Below are 16,743 nucleotides of genomic sequence, written 5' to 3'. Positions count from 1 at the left end.
GCGTGTGGGGCAAAGACGGCGTCCACAAAGCACATCCGCACACGACATAATGTCCCCATATAGGATGGCGTACGCACAACTTCATTAGTCTTGATTGCGAAAACAAAGCGGGTGCGGGCAATAGCACTCAAAGGAAGGCGTGAAGCTGCTACTGGAGAGCACCAACAAAACAGGAAGGGTCACCAAAATAACAGCGCAAGACAGGAACTAAAGAACGACACACAGGCAACAACAACAAACTCAAAATAAGGCGCGACAACCTGGTGGAGTTTCATTTTTTAACCTTTTCTGCTGGTGGTGTGCCTCCGTATTTTTTTTAATGACAAAAATGTGCCATGGCTCAAAAAAAGGTTGAAAAACACTGGTCTACCCAACGTGTATTAACTATAATTTGTATAAACACATTTGAACAAAATATCTTCATGTAGTTTTTGCTCCTAAAAAAAAAACGGCAGTCGTTTGCCATAATTTGTTTCCGAGTATGACGTAGATAATAATAATACTAATAATTAGGGATGTCCGATCATGGCTTTTTGCCGATATCCGATATTCCGATATTGTCCAACTCTTTAATTACCGATACCGATATCAACCGATACCGATATATAAAGTTGTGGAATTAACACATTATTATGCCTAATTTGGACAACCAGGTATGGTGAAGATAAGGTCCTTTTAAAAATAAAAAATACAAATAAAATAAGATAAAGAAATTAAAATAATTTTCTTGAATAAAAAAGAAAGTAAAACAATATAAAAACAGTTACATAGGAACTAGTAATGAACGAAAATGAGTAAAATTAACTGTTAAAGGTTAGTACTATCAGTGGACCAGCAGCACGCACAATCATGTGTGCTTACGGACTGTATCCCTTGCAGACTGTATTGATATATATTGATATATAATGTAGGAAGCAGAATATTAATAACAGAAAGAAACAACCCTTTTGTGTGAATGAGTGTAAATGGGGGAGGGAGGATTTTTGGGTTGCTGCACTAATTGTAAGTGTATCTTATGTTTTTTATGTTTATTTAATAAAATAATAATAATTAAAAAAACAAAAAAAACAAAACAAATCTGATACCGATAATAAAAAAAATGATACCGATAATTTACGATATTACATTTTAAAGCCTTTATCGGCCAATAATATCGGCAAGCCAATATTATTGGACATCTCTAATAATAATAATATATTTTATTTGTAAAAAGCACTTTACATTGAGTAAACAACCTCAAAGTGCTAAAGTGTATTCAAAAAATAAAAAATAAAATAAAATACACAGATATAAAAAAATACAAAAAAACTAAAACTAGAACAGCAAAATAGCTAACACTAATATGCATATATTAAAAGAAGGCTTTTTAAGCCTTTTTAAAAAACATCCACAGTCTTGGTGCCCTCAGGTGGTCAGGGAGAGCGTTCCACAGACTGGGAGCGGCGGAGCAGAAAGCCCGGTCTCCCTTTGTTCGTAGCTTTGTCCTCAGAGGTTGGAGGAGGTTATAGTCTGTCCGGAGCGGAGGTGTCGTGTGGAGGATTTGGGGGGTGAGTAGTTCTTTGAGGTAGAGGGGGGGCATTTCCATGGAGGCACTGGTGGGTTAGTAGGGAGACTTTGTATTTAATCCTGAGTGGAACAGGAAGCCATTGAAGAGATTTGAGAGTTGGTGTGATATGGGCCCGAGCTCATCTAAGATGGACTGATGCCAAGTGGAAAAGTGTTCTGTGGTCTGACGAGTCCACATTTCAAATTGTTTTTGGAAACTGTGGACGTCGTGTCCTCCGTAACAAAGAGGAAAAGAACCATCCGGATTGTTAAAGTTGCAAAGTGGAAAAGCCAGCATGTGTGATGGTATGGGGGTGTATTAGTGCCCAAGGCATGGGTAACTTACACATCTGTGAAGGCACCATTAATGCTGAAAGGTACATACAGCTTTTGGAGCAACACATGTTGCCATCCAAGCAAGGTCTTTTTCATGGACGCCCCTGCTTATTTCAACAAGACAGAGCTAAGCCACATGTTACAACAGTGTGGCTTCATAGTAAAAGAGTGCGGGTACTAGAATGGCCTGCCTGTAGTCCAGACCTGTCTCCCATTGAAAATGTGTGGCGCATTATGAAGCCTAAAATAGTACAACAGAGACCCCCGGACTGTTGAACAACTTAAGCTGTACATCAAGCAAAGTTAGCCAGGCAACCAGGAAGTTATAGCCAGCCTAATAACAAGTTAGCCAGTCTAACGAGACAGTAGCCAGACTATAAAGAAGTTAGCAAGACTACCAGGAAGTTAGCTAGGCTACCAAAAAGTTAGGCAGACTGCAAGGAAGTTAGCCAGACTACCATGAAGTTAGCCAGACTACTGAGAAGTTAGCCAGGCTATCGGGAAGTTAGCCAGACTACTAAAAAGTTAGGCAAACTTTGTAAGGAAGTTATCGAGACTTTAAATAAATGACCCAGACAGCCAGAAAGTTATAGCCAGTCGACCAAGAATTTAGCTAGCTTACCAGGACGATAAACAAGCTACCAGAAAGTAAGAAATCAGCTTGACTACCAGGAAGTTAGCCAGACGACAAGAAAGTTAGACATGCTGCAGGAAGTTAGAGCCAGTCTATCAATAAGTTAACAAGGCTAACTCTTTGTTAAGGCTACCAGGAAGTTAGCCATGCTACCAGAAAGTTAGACAGCCACCAGGAAGTTATAGCCAGTCTATCAATACGTTAGCCAGGCTACAATAAAGTTAGACAGCTGCCAGGAAATTATAGCCAATCCATCAATAAATCAGCTAGGCTACCACAAAGTTAGCCAGGCAACCAGATAGTTCTAGCTCAGCTACCCGGAAGTTAGCCAGGCTACCAGGAAGTTATAGCCAGCCTAATAAGAAATAAGCCAGTCTAACGAGACAGTAGCCAGACTACAAGGAAGTTAGCAAGACTACCTGAAAGTTAGCTAGGCTACCGAAAATTTAGACAGACTGCAAGGAAGTTAGCTAGACTACCATGAAGTTAGCCAGGCTTCCGAGAAGTTAGCCAGACTACTAAAAAATTAGGCAGACTTTATAAAGAAGTTATCGAGACTTTAAAGAAATTACCCAGACAGCCAGAAAGTTATAGCCAGTCGAGCAAAAATTTAGCCTGGTTACCAGGACGATAACCAAGCTACCAGAAAGTTAGACAGGCTACCAGAAAGTAAGAAGTTAGCTTGACTACCAGGAAGTTAGCCAGATGACAAGAAAGTTAGACATGCTGCAGGATGGTAGAGCCAGTCTATCAATAAGTTAACCAGGCTAACAAAGAGTTAGCTTGGCTAAGGCTACCAGAAAGTTAGACAGCCACCAGGAAGTTATAGCCAATCTATCAATACATTAGCCAGGTTACCAGAAAGTTAGACAGATGCCAGGACATTACAGCCAGTCCTTCAATAAATCAGCTAGGCTACTGATAAGTTAGCCAGGCTACCACAAAGTTAGCCAGGCAACCAGGAAGTTCTAGCCCAGCTACCCGGAAGTTAGTCAGGCTACCAGTTATAGCCAGCCTAATAAGAAGTTAGCGAGGTTACAGAGAAGTTAGGCAGACTACCAGGAAGATAGCCAGGCTACCAACAAGTTAGACAGACTACGAGGAAGTTAGCCAGACTACAAGGGAGTTAGCCAGGCCACCAAAAAGTTAGCAACTTTTGACAACGTTTATTCAATGTCAGGTTGTGATGAAAAAGGGAGGACCTAAAATAGAACATTAAGGTACACCACTAGTATAACTAATTGACTACTGACTCACATCTGAACAACTAACTACAGCAGTTACATAAATCAAATAATGACAAATAACTGCCAAAAAGGAGAGGACTTGAAGGGATGCCTTAAAGAACGCCTCAGTTAAATAAATGTTTAGACCCCAGTGTTCTATGTTCAATGATAGCATGTCAATGCAAGGATCTGCCAATGTGTTCACAGTGGTCTACGTTTCTTTCAACAAAAAGGGGCATGTGGAGGTTGCCCTCCTGTGGGTTCTCCTGACCACAAAGATGCTCTCGTGGGCCTGGTAGTCTGGGTAACAAGTCTTTTATTTTTCACATAGCGGTAGGGTTTTGCTTTCCAGCAAAATGTCTCTCAGCCTCATGCGTCCGCTCACCAGCCACTCCAACCACGTCTCTCGTGCCGGCTGCTGCTAATAAGGGCGACAGGTGATTAGATAACAAGCCCCAGCTGGGCAATCTACTCACCTGCCGCTGACTTCGAGGCCGGTCCTTACACACCCCGCTCCGCGGCAGGCCCGCAGACCACGCCCCCCTCCACACGGACAATTACTGTTTGTAGGAGTTTGCTGAAAAAATGTGTCCCGATTTTTTAACTGAACTCGTTACGGTCAAACACCTCGGGGCTTAGTGTTACCAAAAATAGTCGGAAGGTTTAGGTTTAGGTTAAGGTCTAGAGCACAGGTGTCAAACTCAAGGCAAAATGTGGCCTGCCACTTCATGATATTTGGCCCTTGAAAGTCTGGAAATAACATGTATCAATAAAGTACTGTACCTTTTCTTACTAAATTTATTATTTATTTCTATTTTGGGCTAAAAAAAAAGATAAGTACTCCATGTAATTATGCTAACTTAAATATTGTCTAATTCAGGGGTCACCAACCTTTTTGACACCAAGAGCTACTTCTTGGGTAGTGATTAATGCGAAGGGCTACCAGTTTGATACACACTTCAATAAATTGCCAGAAATAGCCAATTTGCTCAATTTACCTTTAACTATATGTTATTATTAATAATTAATGATATTTACACTTAATTGAACGGTTTAAAAGAGGACAAAACACGAAAAAAAAAGACAATTACATTTTGAAACATAGTTTATCTTCAATTTCGACTCTTTAAAATTCAAAATTCAACCGAAAAAAAGAAGAGAAAAACTAGCTAATTCGAATCTTTTTGAAAAAATTTAAAAAATAATTTATGGAACATCATTAGTCATTTTTCCTGATTAAGATTAATTTTAGAATTTTGATGACATGTTTTGAATAGGTTAAAATCCAATCTGCACTTTGTTAGAATATATAACAATTGGACCAAGCTATATTTCTAACAAAGACAAATCATTATTTCTTCTAGATTTTCCAGAATTTTTTTAAAGAAATTCAAGAGACTTTGAAATAAGATTTAAATTTGATTCTACAGATTTTCTAGATTTGCCAGAATATTTGTTTTGAATTTTAATCATAATAAGTTTGAAGAAATATTTCACAATATTTTTCGTCGAAAAAACAGAAGCTAAAATGAAGAATTAAATTAAAATGTATTTATTATTCTTTACAATAAAAAATAAAAAAATACTTGAACATTGATTTAAATTGTCAAGAAAGAAGAGGAAGGATTTAAAAAGGTAAAAAGGTATATGTGTTTAAAAATCCTAAAATCATTTTTAAGGTTGTATTTTTTCTCTAAAATTGTCTTTCTGAAAGTTACAAGAAGCAAAATAAAAAAAATAATGAATTTATTTAAACAAGTGAAGACCAAGTCTTTAAATATTTTCTTGGATTTTCAAATTCTATTGAGTTTTGTCTCTCTTAAAATTAAAAATGTCGGGCAAAGCGAGACAGCTTGCTAGTAAATAAATACAATTTAAAAAATAGAGGCAGCTCACTGGTAAGTGCTGCTATTTGAGCTATTTTTAGAACAGGCCAGCGGGCTACTCATCTGGTCCTTACGGGCTACCTGGTGCCCGCGGGCACCGCGTTGGTGACTCCTGGTCTAATTATATAAAAAATCTAATATCAAACAGTCAAACCTATTTTAAATAGAAATAAATACTAATAATAATCATCATCAAAGTAGCAATAGATTTTATGGTAAAATTGTGAAATTTACTGTGGTTTTTACAGCATTTTTCACGAAATGAAAAAAACTGTACTTTTTTTTTTACTGTAATAAACTGTGTTGCCGTTTTGGCATTTTCAGTAATACACCGAAAAATCTACAGTTGAAAAAAAAAAACAACTGGCAGCTCAGGTGCCAAAATTTACTGTAAAATTTAATTTTTTGAAAATTTACGGTAAAAAAAACAAATGCAAATTTTACAGAAAAATTCTGGCGACTTAGCTGCTTTTTTTTTTTTTTTACCATAAAAACAGCAGTACTGTTTTTCCATTTACAGTGATATACACTACATATTGAGGTAAAATGATTGAATTATTACATTTTAGTTTAAAACATTTTTTTTACTAATAAAATGCATCAAACGATTGTGTAATAATAGTATTCACTTTTAAATCCGGCCCTGCGGGGCCAAACATAACTGCGATGTGGCCCTCAGTGTGTTAGAATAATTATGTGTAAGTTATCACACAACTCTTATGCTTAAAGGCCGTTGCTGTAGTTATTATCAATTGTGCTGAAGTTGTACGTTTCTATCTGTGCAAAGGGACGACTCGCAATCTTGGATTGCGAGTCGTCTCGTTTCAGTGTTTGTGTCCAGAACAGGCCTGCTGACTGCCAAGGGCGAACATTGAGTACCATGACGCAGACAAAGCAGAGACAGGGCGATATCACGAGTGTCAGCACATTTGCATTTCTGAATAACCATATATTACGTCTAACTGGGGCTGCTGAAATGACCCCCTTCCTTCAGAAGCAGCCCTCAGTGATGTAACCAGGGACCTCCTAAATAAATAGAGGAGCACGTGGGGCTGTGCCTTAGAGCAGTGGTCACCAACTTTTTGTAACAGCGGACCGGTTACCTTGAAAATGTGTCCCATGCGTGGCTTACGGACTGTATCCCTGCAGATTGTATTGATTTATATTGATATATAATGTAGGAACCAGAAATATTAATAACAAAAAGAAACAACTCTTTCGTGCGAATGAGTGTAAACGGGTAGGGTGGGTTTTTTGGGTTGGTGCACTAATTAGGGACCGAGTCCCTTTGGGACAGAGGACCCTATTGAATTTCTAGCGTTTTATTATTATACCGCCGCCTCTTTGAGCTGTAATTTGACCCTCTTAACATGCTTCAAAACTCACCAAATTGGACACACACATCAGGACTGGTGAAAATTGTGATATAATCAAAAAACCAAACCCCAAAACTCAAAATTGCGCTCTAGCGCCCCCTAGGAAGAAAACAGACAAAACTGCCTCTAACTCCCAGTAGGAATGTTGTAGAGACATGAAACAAAAACCTCTATGTAGGTCTTACTTAGGCCTAGATTTCATACACTGAGAACCCCCAGCAAAAATCAACAGGACGTTTGCAATTCCCCCTTCAAAACAAAAGTTGTGTAAAAACAGTCACCTTTTTTCAAACATTATCTCCTCTGAGCGCTTTTGTCATGTCGGCTTCAAATTAGCACAGGAGAGAGATTGAACCCTTCTGATTAAAAGTTGATGAAAAAGTTTTAATTACTGCTCCGGTTTGGATTTTATGAGCCCTCAAAGTCGGTCCCGTCCATCGCTGCTTGCAGCTTTAATTGTAAGTGTATCTTGCGTTTTATATGTTGATTTAATTTAAAAAAAATACAATCATTTTATTTTTAGTCTTTATTTCTTGTGCGGCCCGGTACCAATCGATCCACGGAGCGGTACCGGGCCGCGGCCCGGTGGTTGGGGACCACTGCCTTAGAGCGTAGGTTGGAACTGTAACTAAGTGTACAGCCCAAAACGTTTTTCCTCATTGAGCAAAATTGAACTCTGTCTCTGCATGATTCCTTGCTTCTTGTCTGTTTAATAGATGTCATCATCAACAACTTTGACACCCCTGGTCTAGAGTTATAGGCTTTTTTGATTGATTGATTGAGACTGTTATTAGTAGGTTGCACAGTGAAGTACAAATTCCGTACAATTGACCACTAAATGGTAACACCCCAATAAGTTTTTCAACTTGTTTAAGTCGGGGTCCACTTAAATTGATTCATGATACATATACTATCATATATACTATCATCATAATACAGTCATCACACAAGATAATCACAATGAATTATTTACAATCAGGGGTGTGGAGGGGGGGGGGGGGTAGGATATGGACATCAAGGCAATGGTTTAACTTTAAATTGTAAGATCCGATATCGGGGTTTGGGACTACAGTTAATGTCCTCCTTGAGTTTTAGAGTCAGTGTTAGAATATTTGTTTGTAAATGATCACAAAAGCTTTGTATTACATTGAGTTCCTGGCAGGGGGACGGGAGCTGTCTTTGGGGCCTACCAGGAGGAAGGTTTCGTAAAACTCCACTGTGACTTCAAAGCGGACAGATGGCAGGATCTGCCCAATTTCCAGACAAACTCTTTTTGAAGTATTTTACGAACTCTCTTTGAACTATTTTATGGAACTCTTTTTGAACTATTTTACGACCTCTTCTTTTGAACTGTTCGGTAACCAAAGGCAACGCTGTTTACGACCCACTTCCCTCTGGAAGCAGCTGTGGTCAGGTGGGGGGAGAAAGTCAAATAAAGAAGGAGGAGTACAATCCTTTGGCAGAGCGTGGTGCAAGACTGTACAGAGAGTCCTCAAAATTGAGTCCAAATTTAATTCTGTCTGTTTAATTATTTGCCTCTTGTCTTGTTTAATAGATGCCATCAGTGTTTGAACCTGACAGTCAGGGATTCTGGTTTATTTCAAATGTTGTAATTGGGACTTAAGTCAGATATATCTGCAGATCAAATTAGACTGAGCAGACGTGCCTAATGAGTGTTTACCTGAACCCTTTGTGGTGCATTGGCGGGCAGAGTTAGTAAACATGATGAAGTCATTCCATACACCATAATGCCCGGATTGATTTTTGTTATGATACGCAATTACGCCGCTCACGCTAACAAAACAGTGAAACAATTCAATCTTTAGCGGAGCATTATTGATGAGATGGCGTCGTGGCTCATTGCTTTTATTCCTCTGTTTGGAAGGATGTTGGCTTTTTCGGGTGGGGGCGGGGGGGGGGGGGGGGGGGGGTTTAAAGTCTGCATCATGCAAGCAGGGATGGGGTGAAGGGGTGGGGTGGGGTGGGGGAACAAGCCAGACCGACTGCCGCTGCATATTCATGTTCCGCCGCTGCAGATTTATCGTCTCTTGGCACAATGTACGGACTATCAACGTGAGTTATGTGGCCCGGCTCTCGCATTATCGAGATTCATTGAGTCGCCGCTCTCGCAGACGCAAAATGTACACAGCTGGAGCGAGGCGGACATTCAGGCAGGTCTGTGGCTGCCCTCTATGGAGGGATGCTGGACCAGCCAGGGCCACACAAACACACAGATGGGTGGAGAAGTAAAGTGGTACTGTAACATGTAAAGACTGCACATATTTACTCTCACTGGCCACTTATTAATCTATTTGAATACCATAGAAATATTTGGCCTACAGATAATAATGTTCAACAGTATATGTTAATGTACTCATATAATTGTGTATTTTTATGGTGACTATTAGATCCTGAAAAATTGATTCACATCAGCGATTGTTATTGATTGCCATTCCGAATCGGTTCATCATTTAAAGAAAAAATGTCTAAAAAATATATAAATATGTTTAAGAATCAATTCTTAAATAACATTTTTCACACATTATTTATCAGAAATATATAAGTCAGCAGCAAAAAAGAGCTTGTATAACCTGTAAGCAGTTTTAAAAATGTTTTATTATAATTTTAGATTTGAATATTGTGTTGTAAAAATGATTATGAATCGAGAATCAAGGTGAATTGAGAATCGAATCAAAATCGAATCTTTACCCCCAGAATCGGAATCGAATTGTAAGTTGTTGTACCCAATTTAAATTGTATATATATATATATAAATGTGTATATATATATATATATATATATATATATATATATATATATATATATATATATATATATATATATATATATATATATATATATATATATATATATATATATAAATAAATGTGTATATATATATATATATATATATATATGTATATATATGTATATATATAAATAAATGTGTATATATATATATATATATATATATATATAATTTAAATTGGGTACAACAACTTACAATTCGATTCCGATTCTGGGGGTAAAGATTCGATTTTGACTCGATTCTCAATATATATATATATATATATATATATATATATATATATATATATATATATATATATATATATATATATATATATATATATATATAAATGATAAATGGGTTATACTTGTATAGCGCTTTTCTACCTTCAAGGTACTCAAAGCGCTTTGACAGTATTTCCACATTTACCCATTCACACACACATTCACACACTGTATATGTATATATATATATATATATATATATATATATATATATATATATATATATATATATATATATATATATATATATATATATATATATATATATATATAAATATATATATATATATATATATATATATATATATATATATATATATATATATATATATATATATATATATATGTTTACTGTGATGAGGTGGCGACTTGTCCAGGGTGTACACCGCCTTCCGCCCGAATGCAGCTGAGATAGGCTCCAGCACCCCCCGCGACTCCAAAAGGGACAAGCTGTAGAAAATGGATATATATATACAGTTTTTATATATATATATATATATATATATATATATATATATATATATATATATATATATATATATACAGTTTATATATATATATATATATATATATATATATATATATATATATATATATATATATATATATATATATATATATATATATATATATATATATATATATATATATATATATAAGTTAAAGTTAAAGTTAAAGTACCAATGATTGTCACACGCACACTAGGTGTGGTGAAATTTGTCCTCTGCATTTGACCCATCCCCTTGTTCACCCCCTGGGAGGTGAGGGGAGCAGTGGGCAGCAGCGGCGCCGCGCCCGGGAATCAGTACGTGAACCGAATCACTTCTGCAGTTCTTTTGACTGTACGAATCACTAGAATCAGTGACTGACACAGCGCCACACTGTGGCCGCAGTTCAGTACGTGAACCGAATCACTTCAGGGTTTTTAGAGAGCAGAGTGCACAACCGCGCACACAACAAGGAGACGAAGCAGAAGAACGAGGAAATTACAGACATGGCGACGCCGTCGACGAGCAAGATGAAGAAATACGCTTGCAAGTTCCAAAACGAATGGAAACAAGAATTTCAGTTCATCCAGGACAGTTCGAAGGGGAAGGTGTATGTTGCCTGTAAATTTTGTAGAACAGACTTCTCCATTGAACATGGTGGCCGAAATTATATACTCATCATGAACGGAGAAGTTAAACAGGACAATACTGCCATCTAATGGATAGCCACCGGAACACTGAAATTCAAGTATTTATTTTATTTATATGTAAATAAAATATATATATATATATATATATATATATATATATATATATATATGAAATACTCGAGTTGGTGAATTTTAGCTGTAAATAACCACGCCCCCCGCCCCCAACCACGCCCCCCGCCCCCAACCACCCCCACCTCCCGATATTGGAGGTCTCAAGGTTGGCAAGTATGATCTACTGGTCACACTTATCATTACACCATGTACCAAACAAAATTGCTTGAAGGTCAGTAAGCACAACCAGAAGTATGCCTTACAGTAGGCGCACCGGGCTATAATGTGCACTGTCCCTTTTTGAGAAAATGAAAGGATTTTAAGTGCGCCTTATAGACCGAAAAATACAGTAACCCAAAAAATCTACGGAGTCTGAAGTTTGGACTGCATGTAAAAAAACAAATAGATGTCATCATAAACAGGCTGAAATAAGCATACTCTGTCGGCGCCGCGTTCTCCCCCGAGTGAAATGATTGCTGTCGCATTTACAACGAGGCCGCCAATCGATGTCTCGTCTGGCAAGGTGGTCATAACTAATGGCCCCAGAAACATCAACGCCGCCATTGCCGAACGGGGGGAAGACACTGACAAGACGGCGCACTTAGTCGGCCGGATCAATCGGCACTTTTTGTTTATTTCTTTTTGGAGGGGAGAAAAGATTGCGAGAAGGAGAAAAGAAGACAATCAATTCCCACAGCGCACCTTTCAGAGCCCGCTTGGATGCTGGGATGAAGATCCACTGGCAGCTTTCTTTTTGCATCGTCGCTCGTTATTTGGGGGGGGGGCGGAAAAAATTGCTGCTATTCAGTTTAGTCCCAAACATTGATTCAGGTTCTTGTCGGAGGAGAGGCTTTGTCGTTCCGTCATTAAAGGATCAATAGGAATTCTCAAAAAGAGACGTCTGTGTTTTCTCCGATCCTTCACGAGAAGTTCACTTTTCCAACCTACAGACATTTTGTTTGGATTTCAAAGGACGTGCCGTTCAAAACAGATCCTTCATTTTTTCTACGGTTTCATGTTCCCCGCACTGGCTGACACCGCCGTGGAATTAAAACATTTCACAGTCGCCGTCCGCCTGTCGAGCCGTTCTCCGTAGACCAGGGGTCGGCAACCTTTACCACTCAAAGAGCCATTTTGGCAAGTTTCACAAATTAAAGAAAGTAATGGGAGCCACAAAAATTTTTTTTAAATGAAAAACACTGCATACAAAGCTTAAATGCTTTGTGCTATGTTAACCAGGGGTCTCCGACACACGCACCGGCACGCACTTTAATGTGGAAATTTGATGTTAGTGCAGCCCGCGAGTTTTGAACTAATGGCGCTTGATAGCGTCATACTTGCCAACCCTCTCATTTTTCCCGGGAGACTCCCGAATATCAGAGCGTGATGACACTGCATTTGGCGCCCTCTACAGTCTGCCCTAACAGTGTACCTGCTCGACCACACGTAGAATGCAATTTCAGCTTGCTCACGTAAGTGACAGCAAGGCGTACTAACTCAGCAGCCACACATCTTACACTGACGGTACCAATACCCAGAATCCCATGCAGCCCTAACTCTTCCGCTCAACCAACGCACGGAGAGGGAGGGGGGGTTGATGTGTGGGGGGATTTGGTGGTAGCGGGGGTGTATAATGTAGACCGGAAGAGTTAGGGCTGCATGGGATTCTGGGTAATGGTTGTGTTGTGTTTATGTTGTGTTACGGTGGGATGTTCTCCAGAAATGTGTTTTTCATTCTTTTTTGGTGTGGGTTCACAGTGTGGCGCATATTTGTAACGTAACAATGTTAAAGTTGTTTGATACGGCTACCGTCAGTGTAAGCTGTGTGGCTGATGAGTAAGTATGCTTTGCTGTCTCCTGCGTGTGCAAGTAATAACAACATGCAACATGTGGCTGGACTGGCACGCTGTATGTAAATGCTATAGAGGACAATTACTGCAGTGCAATTAGGGCACGCCCTTTATTTAGTAATTAGAGTGTAAATAGGATTATTTTTTCCCTGGGAGTAATCTATGAGAGACACTGACATCCATAAATCTCCTGGGAAAATCGGGGGGGGGGGTCGGCATGTATGTAGCTGAGCCGCATCAGAGTGGTCAAGGAGCCGCGGGTTGCCGCCCCCTGCCGTAGACGGTCCGCCGTGTCACCTAATTGCCCGCCGTGACGGGCTTCGCCGAGGCTCCATTACATCGGCTCCGCGATGTCCGCGCCGGGCTTTTCCCATGGCCTCGCGCAGATTATTAAATGTCAATTCCACCTCTTCAGCTGTCCGGGGCGGCCGTGTTTCGCCGCTCGTTGTTGACGGATTGGAACGCTCGCCGCCGCGGCCCCGGAGCGGCCTTATGATTCAAGGCGAGGTGCCGCCAGCAGACAAGGTTATGAGAAATTGGCCCAATTCGGGGGTAGCTGATTGCAACGTTTAACGGGGTTCTACGGCTGGCTCTGGATCGGTGTCGGGGGTGGCTGAGGATGTATGAGAGGCTGCTGATGTATGTGGCGGTGGCGTGCTGGAAGGGGGCGGCGGGGAGACAATCACAATGCTGATCAGTCATCCAGACAGTCGGCGAGATGGGAAATGACTACTTGCAGGCTGCAGCCACTGGATATAGATGAGGGCGGCCCCCAGTAATAATAGATTCTTCACCGACCTGATCTATCAATTGAATTATTAGAGTTATCGCCCGTATCACCCGCGTCGTACGTCTTCAGTAACTACAGAATGCCACAGCTTCAGGAACTTAATAGTACCGTTGGCGGAGGAAAATAAATAGTGCACTTACTTGCTGTTTTTTTTTCCAACACTCCCTTCTGAAAGTGCACCTGTGGAGGCGGACTAAGGTGTTTTCTGACGCCTCGCACTTGATCAATTTCAGTTCTGGAAAGCAGCATAATGATTGTGAAGACCCCAAATTAAACACCTCTGTAAAGTCAATAAAGCAGTTTACTTGTGCAATGTCAGTGGTGGGCCGTCGCTGCTGTTCTAACATAACCAGAAATCATGATCATAATTAAAGATGAAAGTCATTTTGTATTTACTTTCCATAAATATCTACAAATCCCGTTTCCTTATGAGTTGGGAAATTGTGTTAGATGTAAATATAAACGGAATACAATGATTTGCAAAATTTTTTCAAGCCATATTCAATTGAATGCACTACAAAGACAACATATTTCATGTTCGAACTCATAAACTTTATATATTTTTTTGCAAATAATAATTAACTTAGAATTTAATGGCAGCAACACATTACAAAAAAGTTGTCACAGGGGCATGTTCACCACTGTGTTACATGGCCTTTCCTTTTAACAACACCCAGTAAAGGTTTGGGAACTGAGGAGACACATTTTTGAAGCTTCTCAGGTGGAATTCTTTCCCATTCTTGCTTGATGTACAGCTTAAGTTGTTCAACAGTCCGGGGGTGTCCCTTCTGCTATTTTAGGCTTCACATATTTTCAATGGGAGACAGGTCTGGACTACAGGCAGGCCAGTCTAGTACCCGCACTCTTTTACTATGAAGCCACGTTGATGTAACACGTGGCTTGGCATTGTCTTGCTGAAATAAGCAGGGGCGTCCATGGTAACGTTGCTTGGATGGCAACATATGTTGCTCCAAAAGCTGTATGTACCTTTCAGCATTAATGGTGCCTTCACAGATGTGTAAGTTACACATGTATTGGGCACTAATACACCCCCATACCATCACACATGCTGGCTTTTACACTTTGCGCCTAGAACAATCCGGATGGTTCTTTTCCTCTTTGGTCCGGAGGACACGACGTCCACAGTTTCCAAAAACAATTTGAAATGTGGACTCGTCAGACCACAGAACACTTTTCCACTTTGTATCAGTCCATCTTAGATGAGCTCAGGCCCAGCGAAGCCGACGGCGTTTCTGGGTGTTGTTGATAAACGGTTTTCGCCTTGCATAGGAGAGTTTTAACTTGCACTTACAGATGTAGCGACCAACTGTAGTTACTGACAGTGGGTTTCTGAAGTGTTCCTGAGCCCATGTGGTGATATCCTTTACACACTGATGTGGCTTGTTGATGCAGTACAGCCTGAGGGATGGAAGGTCACGGGCTTAGCTGCTTACGTGCAGTGATTTCTCCAGATTGTCTGAACCCTTTGATGATATTACGGAGCATAGATGGTGAAATCCCTAAATTCCTTGCAATAGCTGGTTGAGAAAAGTTTTTCTTAAACTGTTCAACAATTTGCTCACGCATTTGTTGACAAAGTGGTGACCCTCGCCCCATCCTTGTTTGTGAATGACTGAGCATTTCATTGATTCTACTTTTATACCCAATCATGGCACCCACCTGTTCCCAATTTGCCTGTTCACCTGTGGGATGTTCCAAATAAGTGTTTGATGAGCATTCCTCAACTTTATCAGTATTTATTGCCACATTTCCCAACTTCTTTGTCACATGTTGCTAGCATCAAATTCTAAAGTTAATGATTATTTGCAATAAAACCAGGCTTCGGAATGCAAAAGGGATAGCTCTATCCTGGAGGAGAGACTCCATGTTTATGTTAACGTAAACCTACAAGTTATGGTATACATCTGTTGTTTTCCCAGTCACTTACACACAAACATCTCCTTACATGGTGTTAGAATAATTATGTGTAAGTTATCACACAACTTTAGTATGCTTAAAGTCCGTTGCTATAGTTATTAGCTATTGTGCTCAAGTTGCATTTTTTCTATCTGTGTGAGGACAAAACTTCTTGTCTGAAGGGTGGCCTCAGCCGCAGACGTTATCTGTGTTTTAGCCCGCTAACAGCCAAGGACTCCAAGGACCTCAACGAAGATAAGCCGACAGCACGCAGACGAAGCAGAAACAAGGCAATCACAAGGCTTCAGCACATTCCGTCACGTATTGTGCGTACTGGACCTGCTTTGCATGATATATGTGACCACTCATTTTAGAGGCGGCCTCAGTGATGTTGACTGTGGAACTCCTGAATAAACAGAGGGACGCGGGATCTGTATCTTAGAGCGTAGGTCAAGACTGTGACTAAGTGTGCAGCTCCATGCGTTCTCCTCATGAACTAAATTGAACTCTGTCTCTGCATGACTCCTTGCTTCTTGTCTGTTTAATAGATGTCATCAGTGTTTGAACCTGACATATGGTCAGGTTGTACTCTCCTGAATTACCACACACTCGATCGGTGGTTCGGCTCCTCCAAGTTAGGAGTGCGTCATTCTTTTGACTTGACCTCCTCCAGGTACTGCAGTCCTGTATAATGACTCTCGCTTGTAATAGCGCAACTTTTTGTTCGGCAAAGCATCTCCGACGTCTCGTTTGATCCAGCCGCACTGCCGTGTCGCCCTTCTGCCCGGGAGAAGGCGACAAGACCGGAAAGACACATCAAACCAAACCAACTCCATTTCTAGAGATGGTCGTAGCGTGG

Source organism: Entelurus aequoreus, linkage group LG11 (genome assembly GCF_033978785.1).
Source record: "Entelurus aequoreus isolate RoL-2023_Sb linkage group LG11, RoL_Eaeq_v1.1, whole genome shotgun sequence".
Classification (NCBI taxonomy): domain Eukaryota; kingdom Metazoa; phylum Chordata; class Actinopteri; order Syngnathiformes; family Syngnathidae; genus Entelurus; species Entelurus aequoreus.
Note: the sequence above shows the minus strand (reverse complement) of the source record.